General features: G+C 35.5%; 1 long non-coding RNA gene across 1 annotated transcript in view; it reads left to right on the top strand.

Annotated features, from left to right (window-relative positions):
- The first annotated feature begins 296 nt into the window (after positions 1 to 296).
- LOC145686155 (uncharacterized) overlaps positions 297 to 16689 on the top strand; it is an 84875-nt gene continuing 68482 nt past the window's right edge. Inside the window, exon 1 of the long non-coding RNA XR_014131535.1 lies at positions 297 to 541. This is a non-coding gene — a long non-coding RNA (uncharacterized LOC145686155). The remainder of the gene's footprint in view (positions 542 to 16689) is intronic.

The following is a 16689-nucleotide window of genomic DNA, read 5'->3' as shown; positions in this document are numbered from 1 at the left end:
TTTTTATTCACCTTGACCAAACTCCAAGTGAGAGTTGAAAGCTCAGAAATTGAAATAAAATTCAGGAATTACAGAAATCTCTAAGTAGAATGATAAGATACACTTACTGACAGAAAAACAACCAGAACGACTTATCTGTTAGTAACGAAATGTGCTGCAAGGTGCGAAATTTTCCATCGTCAAATATTTGAGTTTGGTGATAAGCATTTGGACTTTACTTTATTTGCTTTCGAATTGCGAAAACAAAAATGATAACCAAACTCTTTGGTTTGATTACTAGATTCAGATCTTAAAATTCATGTGTATGTAGTATACAAAAGTTACAAGTAGATATGCCATAATTTTAGTTTGAAAGGTTATGTAAACCAAGAATGATTACCAGAACGCGGAATACCCTTAACAGAATGTATCAGCACTAGTGTTGTGCGCCAAGATCCACAAGGAGCACTTTTATGTAATTATCAGTACTCGAAATGTACAGACATCAGCACTCAAAATGTACAGACACGATTATCGAGAGAAGTAAAAGACAAATAAGTAGGTAAGATCACGCATGTCAGGTAGTATGTAGTAAATGCCACTAGTCAGAAATCTGTGTTATGTGGTGAAATATCTCATAATCCGTCTGGTCATCAAAGAAGAAAATACGTAATGTTTGAGACTATAGATATATGAAAAATAATACAGAATTTAGACTATATACGATTACAGTTGTGGGAAACTATGTCAAATGCCACAAGATAATACGTGGTGTTTGATCGACTCAATCACGACAGCTTCATTTTTATCGTTAATCTCAATTTGCAGACTCCTTTGCAATGTCATTAAATAGTTATTTAGACACATATTATACAAATATGGTTTGTTTAATAAGTATATTCTAGATCATTAATTTTCGTCAATGAGTGTAATTAATAAGAAATGATATAAAGTTGCAAATGAGTGTATCGTACTTGGGAATGTTTGTAAAAGAGGACGTTTTGTATGTACAGGGTAAGACAAAAAAATAATCATTTAAAAACACTTCATATAGGACACGTAAGTTTGGCCCTCCACTGTACAACACGTGTTGCGGTTGCCGATCGTTTGTTGTTTTTAATGTGTCATGTGGACCTTTCTCTTCTGTCAGCAGTAACCAGTTCACCTGTGAGTGTTGTGGTGCGAAAGTGGTGCGGTAAAATGGGCGACCTGACAGACTTCCAAAGAGGCATGATCGTTGGTGCCCGTCTGGTTGGAGCTTCAGTGGCAACAGTGGTGAACATTGTGGGGGTATTGAAAGGCACTGTGTCCAATGTCACGAGGACATACACAATTCATGAGTAAACGACGTCTGCAAAGCACAACAGTGATCGAAAGACAATCCTGTCAGATATTGGCCGGAGGGCATTAAAACGGATTGTAGCAGCTAAAAAGAAGACCACTGCAATGAAAATTACGTCTGATCTCAATTCAGGCCTACAGAACCCGGTTTTATCGAAAACAGTGTGACGGGAACTTCATAAAATGAAAATTCATGGCAGGGCCGCTATCACCAAACCCCTGGTCACAACAGTAAATGCGAAGAGGCGTATCCAGTGGTGCAAGGACCACAAGGTGTGGACTCATGAGCAGTGGAAACACGTAATGTGGTCCGATGAATCGACCTTCACCTTGTTTCCCTTGTGTTTACCTATGGAGAACACCGTCGTAGGCCTATGATACAGACTGTCTGCTCCCAACTGTAAAGCATGGGGGTGGTTCTGTTACAGTATGGGCAGTGATATCGTGGTTTTCTGCAGGTCCCATCATAGCCCTGCATGGAATGATGAATGCTAAGGCGTAGGGTTGGGGGTCGATCACGTAGGGGTGGGGGATAAACATTTAAAATGATCGAAAATAATTAATATTAGTGTCGAATCCATAGTTTCAGAAGTAGCTGAGATTAACAGTGACACTGATACCGTGATGCCGCCGCACGGAGGAGGGGGAAGGGGAACTGTGTATACCTAAGGGGGAGTGAGGGTGAGAGAAATTTAAAAATGATCAAAAATGACCGATATTAGTGTTGAATCCATAGTTTTCGCGGTCGATGAGAGAAACAGTGGCACTTCTGATGCTGTTTCAATCCAAGTTCAGCCCTGATAGTTGGGAAGGGGGAGGGTACAACGTAGGGGTGGGGGATAAACATTTAAAAATGATCGAAAATGACTAATATTAGTGTCGAATCCATAGTTTTAGGAGTAGCTGAGATTAACAGTGACATTCTGATGTCGTGTGCCGCAACATGGAGGAGTGGAGGGGAGCTATATAATAATAATAATAATAATAATAATAATAATCAAAATGATCAATATCATGTCTAATGCATAGTTTTCGGGATCATTCAGATTGACAGTGACATTTCCGATCCTTTTTAAATCCAAAATCAACCCCGGCACTTGGGGGGGGGGGGGGGAGAAAGAGATACATAAAGTGATTGAAAATGGCCAGTGTCGAATTTATAGTTTTCTGAGTCACTTAGATGAAGAGTGATACTTTCGATCCCGTTTAAATTCAAATTCAACCCCGCAACTTGGAAGGGGGGAGGAAGAGATACTTAAAAATGATCGAAAATGACCTATATTAGTGCTGAATCCATATTTTTTGGGTTGGCTGAGATAACGATGCCATGGCTCGCAACATGGGGAGGGGGAAATATATATGATCGAAAATGACCAATCCATGGTTTTCGGGGTCACAGAAATGATCAATTATCTTTCCGATGCTGCTTAAATCGATGCCATTAGAAACGAAAGCAGCATATTTCACGGGTACTAAACACATGAGATACGGAGTTGTGCATTTAAATTTTCATTTCAACCCAGCGAAGCGGGTAATATATGCTAGTATCTAATAATATTTAAATGTATCCTGTTGTACAGCGGGCGACACTTCTAAATGGTACAGCCATATGGAGATTTACGGCTAAGGTGTACCATTTAGAAGTGTCCACCGCTGTACAATAGACGATTGTATCTTATTTAAGGGGGCCGCGGTGGCTCAATGTAGAGCGTTCACTTCTTGTACTTGGGGTCCCTGGTTCCATCCCAGCTCACGCCAAGTGAACTTTGTGGTGGACAAACACCGTGTGCATGGGTTTTCTCGGAGTTCTGCCGTTTCCTCTCACTTTCTTCATTTCACCAGTTCATTCATTATTTCATCATCACTGTCTCCTTTAGCCTAGCCGGCATAACCGTGGGACTTAAAACTCACAAATTTCATTTCATTTTTCTATCTGATTTAAAACAACGTTTGACAGTATTGTGTTTCCCATGGCTAAACCGACATTCTGGAAAAAGAAATTATTTTCAAATTAAAATACATTGGTTGTTAAACAGACCTCAAGTTGTTTTAATAGAAAATGAGTTTCATAGGCAGATGCACCATTTTTTAATAACCAAGATCGTGTGCTATTGACAGTAAGTTCCAAAGGTATGGAAGGGCACATATCAATGTCTATGGATGCAAGGAAAATAGAATTAGTATTTATATTTACAAGTGATAATAGACGTCAAGGCCGTTTCAAACAACATATTTGAAACCACTGTTGTAATCATTAAGTTTTTTGTATAGGAATTTGGATAATAAGTAAGACGGATGCTTGAAATCTTATATTATAGGACGAAGGAGAATGTTGGGCTTGTGCACTGTTGGAAGGCCATAAATAATGAGTAGGCAAAGTACCTGTATTTTTATCTTATCTTTTTCAGAGTCAATCAATAGTGAAGAAAAATCAGTTATCGATTATACCGTTTTTATGACTTGCAACAATGGGTTGCGCGCATGTGAAACAAAATTGCATTTCTCAGCTATTTTTAAAATGCCGGAACCGTATCTCTGTTTCGAAGTAATTACATATACGCTGTAGATTTCCTTTGTCTCCCTTTAAACACCAAATTTCATGTCTGTTAAGAAATTTTCAAAACTTCTTGTGTAATGACTCCTTGTACATAACCTGATTTGGATACGGACCTATTTTTCTGTGTGAATATAAGAATGTATCGATATTAGTTAAACATTCATTTCTAATATACTGCGGGAAATCGATATGGGGTGCAAAGTCAATAGCTTTTTCAACAGACCAGATTACCTTTTAATAAAATTTCTTAGGTATGTCAATATCAGAAATTTTAACAAACAATTCTATGGGTCGGGGTGAATCTGCTTTTTGTCCGTTTGCGTTTATTAGTGACAAGAATGCCATTCAAACAAGTATTTTTTTTTTTCAGATGTGCAAGTTTAAGTCTGTATTTCATTCGTAACGTAGAGTGCAATCTGTTCTGTTGAATGTGTACACATATTTATTACGAAGAATATTTAGTTTTCAACGGGACGATATATTATTTGTTCTTTATTGTTCAGCATACGTTCTCCTTATTTTATATTTTTCTGGTTTTCAAATATTTCTTTTAGAGTTTTTAAATATTTTTTCCACGCCTCTTTGTTTTTAATAGCTTTCTACTTCAGTATTCTACGGAAGAGTTCTCTTCTTCTGTTTTTCTTCTATCTTTTTCTTTCCTTATCTTTTTTCTCTAATTCATTTAATGTTTCAGTCACACTTCAGGTCTATTTCATTCTTTTCTTCTTTCTCGATAATTCTCATATTTTACCCTCTATATCACTTCTATTTACCTTCTTTTGCCAGTTCTTCTACTTTACATGTATCTTATCTTTTCTCATTTCTTCATTATTCACCTCTATATCACATCACCAGTAAGCTATGACCTGATTCTGTTTCTACTTCTCATGTTATTTTTATATCTAATTTCCCTTCGATATATTACATAATTTGTAATGCTTTTCTTGTGTATGTGTATTCTTTCTATTTGGTGTATTTTCGTATGTTGGAAGAAAGTATTACCTCTCATTATTTTCTAAACAAAAGTTTATAGTTCTTTTTCAATTTTCAGTTAGTATTCCTTTTCTTCCATGCTGTTCTATTACTCGTTTTCCTTATTATTTATCGTTTCCATATCTCAAATTCTAATCTCCCATTAACATTTCCTAATTTAATTTTATCTCTTTTTCATGTAGTTATTTATTGTAGATCGTTACAAAATTGTTCTACCTTTCTTTTATTTGTTCATTTCGAGCTGGAGCATACATTTGTATGTTATTAAATCTTCCATCTTCAAATTTAATATGTTATTTCTGATGATACTTCTCTTTATCTACGAGTATAACTATCTTGTATCTCTTGATGTAATTACTTGTTCTACCTCTTTTACTTCAGAGTAACGCACTTTCTTTCATAAGGTAATCTTTTAAATGTTTCCCTTCTGTTCCTATTTCTTTTTGCTTTGTTTAATTCCAATCTCTGAAGATCATGTCTTTCTACTTCTTACATCATTCCCCCCTGTTTTCCTGTCATATTTCTTAGATTTTATATTATAAATCTTTCCACAAACCCTTCTTCTTTGTCCAAAGTTTCTTTCCTCTTCATTGAATCATTTGCAATCAACCATGTAGATAATTTACTTAATGCTGACTTCACTAGAGTCATGTTTGCAGTATTCTCAGCATTTCGTGGAGTAGTTTCAACATGGGGCTATCGTATCCAACGACTTATTATAATCACATTTTTTTTTTTTTTTCTCAGGAGACTTGGACATTACGGAATTTAGGGAAGAAATATTTAGAGAGCTTCGAAATGTAGTGTTGGAGGAAGATAGAGAAGATAAAATGGACAGAGTAAGAAACGAAGACGTTTTTAAACGGATAGGAGAGGAAAGGACGCTCCTAGACACCATCCTTTGTAGAAAGGCCAATTGGATTAGACACATCTTGCGAAGAAATTTTCTTCTTCATACCGACATAGAAGGAAAGATGGAAGGAAAGCGAGGAATAGGAAGAAGAAAAATACAAGTGATCGATGATTTGAAAAATGAAAGAAAATATTGGGAGTTAAAAGGGGAAGCTAAAAATCGAGAAGCACGGAAGAAATATTTCCAGGCTCAAACTGAAAATTAAAATGTAGAAAAGAAAAAAAAAGAAAAAACCTCATTAGTCCCAAGACCTGCCAAAAGGCAGAACACTTACTACTACTACTACTACTACTACTACTACTACTACTACTACTACTACTACTACTACTACTACTACTACTACTACTACTACTACTACTACTACTACTAATAATAATAATAATAATAATAATAATAATAATAATCCCTTTCTGAAACCACCACTTTCTTTATTGAACTTAAAAGACTTCTGATAAACTTGGTATATTACAAGAATTGCACGGAAATCCTAAACGTATTAATTTTTAAGTTGAAACAAGAGCGAGGAGCATGGTTTCAGTTGAATTTTGGACGTGTCAGCAATATTCCATGTTTGTCATGTGAGAATTGCAAGCTGATGATTGAAAATTTTCAAGTTTGTTGTTGGCCAAGCAAAAAATTGGCCGAGTACTTAATTTGTTATTATTTGATCTACGAAATCATAATGATTGCCACTTCACTGTCAATATTAATATACTCTTCGACAGAAAGAAAACAGAAGTTCGAGAAAATTGAAACAATTGTTTATTATAAACGGTAGTTATTAACTGAATCAAATATATATATGCATATATATATATACATAAGTAAAACAAAATGAGTGTAAGAAAATATAATGATTTTGATAACATTTATCGGCAGAAGACGAAATATTGTACTGAAAGATTATCAAATAAGGCTTTTAGATTTCTGGATTTGTGAAAAGAAAATGAAGATTTATTCAACAATGCATGAAGAACACTGAAAATTTACTAGTAAACTATTAACTATAAAGATTCTAAAAAGGACACTTAAACAATAAATAATTACAGTAAGTTTTCTATATTCTAATATACACTTAAAAAAGTTATTTAATAATTTTCTGGAATCTTCTTAAAAGTTGCATTATGATGATCTTAAAAAAATATATTAGTATACAATAAAGCCTTACGCATAACGCTTGCATGAAAACTATATGTACTCAAGTAAACATTTAGTCAAAAATTACGAAACTCTTAGTTCTATCTATAGTACGACAATCTATAATCATATTTCTTCGTACATAAAAAAAAAAAAAAAAAAAAAAAAAAAAAAAAAAAAAAAAGAAATATAGAAAGAATTATACAGTACTTCAGTCGAGTACGCAGAATTTCATTATCAAAGGGGTGGGTGGATTCAAGTTTCCAAGTTCATATCATTTCAGGTGTTTGTAAACATAAGTTAATAAGGTAAATGTTTATATTTTGAAAAATATCTTGTTTAACAGGGGAGAAACGTTAAAATCTGTAAACTTCCCCTTGTAAATGAAAGAAAATCTTTGAGTTTAACGTCCCACGGTTATGTGTGTTAGTCTAAGGGAAATCGATGATTAAGACAAGTGAATGATGGTGGAATAATTGGTGGAATGATAATGTGGAAGGAAACGGGAGAAGCCCGAATGAACCTACGGACACGATGTTGTCCACCACAAAATTACTTGGCCGGGGATCGAACCAGGTATCCCACGCACTAGAAATAATTGCTCTACCACGAGTCACCGTGCCCGCCTAAAACTCTCCCTTGTGTACGCCCCTGAAGTATTTAACTCGAAACAAAGAAATGAAACTTTCGCCAAATACTTTATCAGGTTAAAAGAATTCATAGATTATAAAATTGCAAGAATAAATACTTTTCTGTATAAAAACTTAATTTTTTGCTGTACATATTAAATATATACACATACATAAAAGCATATTTACATGTATACGTAATTACTTTACGAACTTCCTACAAATAAATTAACATATATAATTTATGCAAAAGTTCTTAGCACCAAGCTTTTAGGTTTATTCGAGGTCAAAAAATGAAATAACAAAAAAATTGTAAATATGTTTACTTTACAGATAAGTGTGTACCACTGTTGCAAATTTATTATTTAGTAATATACATCCAAAGCATTTTACTATTAATTAACAATGTTTAGTTATATGTCTTATCAAAATCTTATTTGCACTGAACTAGAGTACTATGCACCGAATACTATTATGAATGTACGAAATGCTTATAATAAAATATAGAATTATTGTCACGTAGTAGAGATCTATTTTAGAACGAGTAATAATAGTAGTTGTCTGTCCGTTTGCGTTTTAGAAAATATACATATTTGAAGAAGATATGCCCTAAATATATATATGTAAAAGTTGTAAGTCACTTTAAAATTAACGATAAAAAATTGTGATTTTCTTAATGTAGTTTAAGATAGATATTTAATACTAACAAAGTTTGTACTCACGTAGCCTCCCACCGGTAAAATCAATGCACAGCACAGTTTATATACTCGTATATACAGCCTAACCGTGGGACTCAAAACTCAAAGATTTCATTTCATAGCACAGTTTTTTGGGATTGTAAATATAGTGATTTCCTAGAGGAGAAATAAATACTAGAATGAGTAGAATCGAATATTCATTGTTCTGGTCTTAATATTCGGGAAAGCTTCGAGTAGTTTGACATAGATATGTAATAAGTTGGTTGCTTTTTTCGCGAAATTCAATGTACAAAAAGAGAAAGTAATACAAATGTGGAAAGGAAGTTGTCTAGAACAATGTTCTTCTTGAAGTAAGATTTGAAGCTTTCCTGGCGGCGTATATGATAAAGTTCTTCTCGGGCAATCAGTCAGGTGAAAACTGGTGGATAGGCCAACGTTTCGAGGGCTGTCATCGTTCTCATCATCAGGGCAATTATGCATAGATCAGCGGATATAAGTAATATATACTCTGGGCTGGAGAAAATGCTGGCTCCCGATTGGCTGAAAATGCTGGTTCCTGATTGGCTGGTTCAATCTGAAAAACTGGAGCTGTGATTGGCTGGCTATGTTCCGTAGTCCGTGCTATTGATTGGCTGAGGGTTATCTGGATGTTTGTGTGTCGTTTTCTTTGCTGTGGTACTGATGACCGGGTTCCACAGGGGACTGAGTTGAAATCCAGTGTCTCTATTAACGTTGTTCGGTTCATGAACTATGGCAAGAGATTCGGCTACTATCCTGGTCCAGTAACTGGTGCTCTTGGTAATGATGGATGTGTCCTTAAATAAAACTTTATGGCCTTCTGTTAAACTGTGTTCAGCTAAACCTGATTTTTCTGGATGGAATAATCTAATGTAATTTTCATGTTCTCTGCAACGTTGTTCAATGGTGCGTCCTGTTTGTCCTATATAAGCCTTTCCGCATTCACAGGGTATACGATACACGCCTGGTGTTTTTAAGCCCAAGTCATCTTTGATAGGGCGAAGTAAGTTCCTGATTTTTGGTGGCGGCTTGTGTATGGTTTTAATGGTGTGTTTTTTCAGAATCCGGGATATCTTTCCAGAAAGTTGTCCAGTGTATGGTAAAACTGCTATACTCAATGGTTCTTCAGTTTCTTCTTTGGATTTCCTCTGTTCAGAAAAGGTCCTTTTCAGGGCCAAACTGATATCATGCTTCTTGTAATTATTCTGGAGTAGCGTCTTCTTGAGATGATCCAGTTCCCGAGGGAGGGATTCTTCGTCTGAGATGTCTTTCGCTCTATGTGCTAGTGTGCTGATGACGGTGTTTCGCTGTGACTTATGATGAAAACTGTTGCCATTGAGATAGAGGTCAGTGTGAGTAGGTTTCCTGTAGACGCTATGGCCGAGACTACCATCGGGCTTCCGGCGGATGAGAATGTCCAGGAATGGCAAGCATCCGTCCTTTTCAATCTCCATTGTGAACTTGATATTACTATGTTGTTTATTAAGAAATTCTAGGAACAAATGCAGTGTCTTCTCCCCGTGAGGCCAGATGACAAACGTATCATCTACGAATCTATAAAAACATGACGGCTTGAAAGGTGTCAGTTCTAATGCTTTTTGCTCAAAATCTTCCATAAAGAAATTCGAAACTGCTGGTGAAAGTGGTGATCCCATGGCGACTCCATCCGTTTGTTCATAGTACTGTCCATCATATAGAAAGTATGTTGAAGTTAAGGTGATTCTGAATAATTCCACAATTTCCGGTGTGAAGACCTATAGACGCCTTAAGAGGGACCCTACACGTGCAGTCGAACGGAAAGTAGCAGCTCTTTTGAGAAAAGCCAGTTTACCAGATGAAACCCGCAAGGAAATCACGCCACACGGTAGTCAGCCACCTCGACTTTATGGCCTGCCAAAAATACATAAGCCTGACATCCCGATGAGACCCATCCTCAGTGCCATTGGGGGTCCAACTTACCGCCTAGCAAGATATCTCACCTCTCTGCTTCAGCCATTAGTAGGACAGTGTGAGCATCATGTGAAAAATTCATCCGACTTCGTGAATACACTAAAAACAATACGCACAGCTCCAGGAGACCTTCTAGTCAGCTTCGATGTGGTTTCATTGTTCACCAAGATTCCAGTTCAAGATACGTTACTCCTACTTAGTGAACACTTCACACCGGAAATTGTGGAATTATTCAGAATCACCTTAACTTCAACATACTTTCTATATGATGGACAGTACTATGAACAAACGGATGGAGTCGCCATGGGATCACCACTTTCACCAGCAGTTGCGAATTTCTTTATGGAAGATTTTGAGCAAAAAGCATTAGAACTGACACCTTTCAAGCCGTCATGTTTTTATAGATTCGTAGATGATACGTTTGTCATCTGGCCTCACGGGGAGAAGACACTGCATTTGTTCCTAGAATTTCTTAATAAACAACATAGTAATATCAAGTTCACAATGGAGATTGAAAAGGACGGATGCTTGCCATTCCTGGACATTCTCATCCGCCGGAAGCCCGATGGTAGTCTCGGCCATAGCGTCTACAGGAAACTTACTCACACTGACCTCTATCTCAATGGCAACAGTTTTCATCATAAGTCACAGCGAAACACCGTCATCAGCACACTAGCACATAGAGCGAAAGACATCTCAGACGAAGAATCCCTCCCTCGGGAATTGGATCATCTCAAGAAGACGCTACTCCAGAATAATTACAAGAAGCATGATATCAGTTTGGCCCTGAAAAGGACCTTTTCTGAACAGAGGAAATCCAAAGAAGAAACTGAAGAACCATTGAGTATAGCAGTTTTACCATACACTGGACAACTTTCTGGAAAGATATCCCGGATTCTGAAAAAACACACCATTAAAACCATACACAAGCCGCCACCAAAAATCAGGAACTTACTTCGCCCTATCAAAGATGACTTGGGCTTAAAGACACCAGGCGTGTATCATATACCCTGCGAATGCGGAAAGGCTTATATAGGACAAACAGAACGCACCATTGAACAACGTTGCAGAGAACATGAAAATTACATTAGATTATTCCATCCAGAAAAATCAGGTTTAGCTGAACACAGTTTAACAGAAGGCCATAAAGTTTTATTTAAGGACACATCCATCATTACCAAGAGCACCAGTTACTGGACCAGGATAGTAGCCGAATCTCTTGCCATAGTTCATGAACCGAACAACGTTAATAGAGACACTGGATTTCAACTCAGTCCCCTGTGGAACCCGGTCATCAGTACCACAGCAAAGAAAACGACACACAAACATCCAGATAACCCTCAGCCAATCAATAGCACGGACTACGGAACATAGCCAGCCAATCACAGCTCCAGTTTTTCAGATTGAACCAGCCAATCAGGAACCAGCATTTTCAGCCAATCGGGAGCCAGCATTTTCTCCAGCCCAGAGTATATATTACTTATATCCGCTGATCTATGCATAATTGCCCTGATGATGAGAACGATGACAGCCCTCAAAACGTTGGCCTATCCACCAGTTTTCACCTGGCTGATTGCCCGAGAAGAACTTTATCATATACGCCGCCAGGAAAGCTTCAAATCTTACTTCAAGAAGAACATTGTTCTAGACAACTTCCTTTCCACATTTGTATTACTTTCTCTTTTTGTACATTGAATTTCGCGAAAAAAGCAACCAACTTATTACATATCTATGTTAAACTACTCGAAGCTTTCCCGAATATTAAGACCAGAACAATGAATATTCGATTCTACTCATTCTAGTATTTATTTCTCCTCTAGGAAATCACTATATTTACAATCCCAAAAAACTGTGCTATGAAATGAAATCTTTGAGTTTTGAGTCCCACGGTTAGGCTGTATATACGAGTATATAAACTGTGCTGTGCATTGATTTTACCGGTGGGAGGTTACGTGAGTACAAAGTTTGTTAGTATTAAATATCTATCCTAAAATACATTAAGAAAATCACAATTTTTTATCGTTAATTTTAAAGTGACTTACAACTTTTACATATATATATTTAGGGCATATCTTCTTCAAATATGTATATTTTCTAAAACGCAAACGGACAGACAACTACTATTATTACTCGTTCTAAAATAGATCTCTACTACGTGACAATAATTCTATATTTTATTATAAGCATTTCGTACATTCATAATAGTATTCGGTGCATAGTACTCTAGTTCAGTGCAAATAAGATTTTGATAAGACATATAACTAAACATTGTTAATTAATAGTAAAATGCTTTGGATGTATATTACTAAATAATAAATTTGCAACAGTGGTACACACTTATCTGTAAAGTAAACATATTTACAATTTTTTTGTTATTTCATTTTTTGACCTCGAATAAACCTAAAAGCTTGGTGCTAAGAACTTTTGCATAAATTATATATGTTAATTTATTTGTAGGAAGTTCGTAAAGTAATTACGTATACATGTAAATATGCTTTTATGTATGTGTATATATTTAATATGTACAGCAAAAAATTAAGTTTTTATACAGAAAAGTATTTATTCTTGCAATTTTATAATCTATGAATTCTTTTAACCTGATAAAGTATTTGGCGAAAGTTTCATTTCTTTGTTTCGAGTTAAATACTTCAGGGGCGTACACAAGGGAGAGTTTTAGGCGGGCACGGTGACTCGTGGTAGAGCAATTATTTCTAGTGCGTGGGATACCTGGTTCGATCCCCGGCCAAGTAATTTTGTGGTGGACAACATCGTGTCCGTAGGTTCATTCGGGCTTCTCCCGTTTCCTTCCACATTATCATTCCACCAATTATTCCACCTACAGCGATATATCCCTATATATCCCTATTATAATTAATCTGTACCTATATTATCAACATTGATCAGAGGCGCAATAATTAAGCATATAGCTTATATATAATTAAAAGAAAGAACGCTGTTATTGACAGGACATGTTGTCATGAGTAAGATTATTAGTTTGTTATTGATAGGACATGTTGTCATGGAAAACATTATTATTGAGAGGATACGTACACAAAACGGTATGGTTGTTATTGATCCATAATATATGTATAAAGGAAAGAATAAATCGACGTTAGTTGGTATGTATAATGATATAGTTCATTGAGATAGATTAACGAATTAGGGCTAGAACTTGAATTAAAAGGAATATTTATCGTTCTATCTGGTACCGAAGACACGGGACTATACTATACTATTTAGTTCCGAAGAATAGTAAGAACTGAGTTTATGTATATACGTATTTTATGAGTTTCACTACTTTGAGAAGTGGGAAGAGAATACAAAGAATTGCTAATATGCAGAATTCCGAGATTGAAGAAGTACCCAGCATTTCAAATGAAACCATACCTGGAAATGCCGTAACTCTGTCTGAACATTCCTATTCTAACCTTATTGATATGTTTAGTCAACTACTTGATACTAAATTTGATCAACAACAAACTAAATTGGATCAACAACAAAAATTGAATGATGAAAAGCTAGAACAGATACTAGCGCAGCATAAATCTCTTTCAGATAAAGTACAAGGTGTGCAAGAAAATTTTGATCGCTTGCAATACAATTTGAAAGAAAATTTGCAAGTATTAGCTGATGAAGTTACCAACAAAATTACAAATGATATGACGCGAGAAGTTGATACTAGGTTTCAACAATTTAGTAACAAATGGCAAGATAGACAGGATCAACTAGCTCTAGAAACAGAGTCGATAAAGAAAGTCGTTGAAGCCGTGGAATCGACGACAGCCCAACAAAAAAATCAGATAGTGAATATTACTGCCCAGGTCAATTCACATAGCATACTGATATCCAACATACAAGAGGAAATCAGATCGTTACAAGAGAGGGAATGTGACTACAATAATCCTATGTATAAGGAGGCTTTGGGTACTCCCAATCAACAGGAAACAATGCATCATCAACAGGAAACATTGCATCACCGCCCGAGAACTCCATTAATAGAAACTGACGGGATATCTTCTTCTAAGAGTTCTACTGATGATGGTTTAGTTGTGGAAAACCACAGTAGGCGATTCCAAAGTCCAGATCGCAAAAGAAGAAAGGAGATAAATAAGTACAAAAGGGTTCCAGACCATTATCAACGCCAACAAAAACATAACTATAGCAAAATAAACGTTAAGGTCAGTGAAATTAAGGCCATGACTAAATTCAGCGGTAAGTGTGACGAAACCGCAAGCTCGTTCTTAGAAAAATTTGAAGCAGAGTGCGAGATTATGGGTGTAGATCAATCTAAATTTATGAAGTTGTTACCACATCTGTTACTTCCTCCTTGTTCCTTGTGGTTTAAAGCTATTCGCGACCATATAAAATCCTACGAAGAATTTAAACGGGCCTTGTTGGCTAATTACGAAAATGATTTCTTGTTAGCTAACCGTGATGCGATGGTGCGAACTCGACACTATTCACCTCGGGTCGATAAATCTCTTACGGATTTTACAATCAATGCATATAATGAACTTAAACTCGTCAATCCGTTTCAGCCCGAATCCAGAATAATCGCTTCCGTACGCATTTTATTGCCGTATAAATTACAACAAATTCTGTTGTCTGCTCAATGCGTAAACTTCAATCATCTGATAATTTTAGTCCAGAACTTCGAGAATCAATTCCCGAACCCTAGCGGAAGTAATCGTAATCCATCCAATCCAATTCCTGTCAGAAACCTGAATATAACTAATGAAAATACCGAAAATCTTCGCAGCGATGAGAGGTCACGTGACAATACTGGCATTGGAATTAGTGAAAGATCTGTTATACGTACTGGAACTGGAGCTAATGGAAGATTCAATTCTAGCGGTAGAAATGGAACGAATTATAATAATCCGAGGAATAGTTGGACGAACGGAAGAAACTTTCGTGGAAGACGTAATTACAGTAACAATGTCATGCACACCAGTGTGACCCAAAACAGATTCAATTGGAGATCTCGAGATGGCAGGAACTGTCGGAATAGGACCGAAGTAATAAATGAAACGGGAAATGGATCAAGAGAAAATAACCAAGATTGTGGTGTTCAATGTACTTTGATTGACCCATTTGTTAATCATAATTTAAACTAAAACCCGCTGATATGGTTGGGGTTAATCCCATACCAGCCGAAGGTTCCCACGGTTATTCAACGCAAAATTCGTCTATTAATTTATTTGTGAATAATATTGATGATAAATATAATTTAGATATGAAAAGCTGGAGCAGGTAAACGGCTAAAGCTGATTAAAATTTCAACCCTGATATGTTAACTAAATTAAATTTGGATACCAATTCTTAATTTATTCTCTCAGATGTTACGAGTTGTGTTATGAATACTTCATTTGGACTTTATATTTCTGCAACATGTTATGATGTGATTAATTTATTTTATCTTTGTATTAACTTTGAGTGTTATGTTTACCTTTATTTTACTTTACATGTTCAAAAGAGATTTGATTATGTTAACTTGAAATCTATGACATTGATTTTAAATTGAAGCCTTTAAATGTAATTATTGCCTTCTGATCTTGTTGTTGTTTTGATAAGATGACGATCTTAATTATAAATAATGTTGTTTGTATATGGATGTTATCGTTCAATGTAAAAGAGGAACAACTAACTAGTAACTCTGCGTAAGTCATCAATTAGTTATAATTTTGAATAGATCCATAAATGATATTTGTAATGAATCGACGTTTTATGATACGTAATTAGTAATAAAAGAAAAATGTTATTATAAATGAATTGATATATATATATATGGAGAAAGAAGAGAAAAGAAAAATATTTATATTGATGTAATAATAATAATTAATACGAGGATTGATGTAATAATAATTAGTACGAGGGCTATTCAAAAAGTGAGTGTTTTGAAAATATCCAGGGTTCTTTCCTTCACTGTAATACTGTTACGGAATTCCCGTTCTGGGCGACATTTACAGCGATATATCCCTATATATCCCTATTATAATTAATCTGTACCTATATTATCAACATTGATCAGAGGCGCAATAATTAAGCATATAGCTTATATATAATTAAAAGAAAGAACGCTGTTATTGACAGGACATGTTGTCATGAGTAAGATTATTAGTTTGTTATTGATAGGACATGTTGTCATGGAAAACATTATTATTGAGAGGATACGTACACAAAACGGTATGGTTGTTATTGATCCATAATATATGTATAAAGGAAAGAATAAATCGACGTTAGTTGGTATGTATAATGATATAGTTCATTGAGATAGATTAACGAATTAGGGCTAGAACTTGAATTAAAAGGAATATTTATCGTTCTACACCATCATTCACTTGTCTTAATCATCGATTTCCCTTAGACTAACACACATAACCGTGGGACATTAAACTCAAAGATTTTCTTTCATTTACAAGGGGAAGTTTACAGATTTTAACGTTTCTCCCCTGTTAAACAAGATATTTTTCA

This window comes from Thermobia domestica, chromosome 1 (genome assembly GCF_964235325.1).
Source record: "Thermobia domestica chromosome 1, izTheDome1.hap1.1, whole genome shotgun sequence".
Taxonomy (NCBI): Eukaryota; Metazoa; Arthropoda; class Insecta; order Zygentoma; family Lepismatidae; genus Thermobia; species Thermobia domestica.
This window is presented reverse-complemented; position numbering and strand designations above follow the sequence as displayed.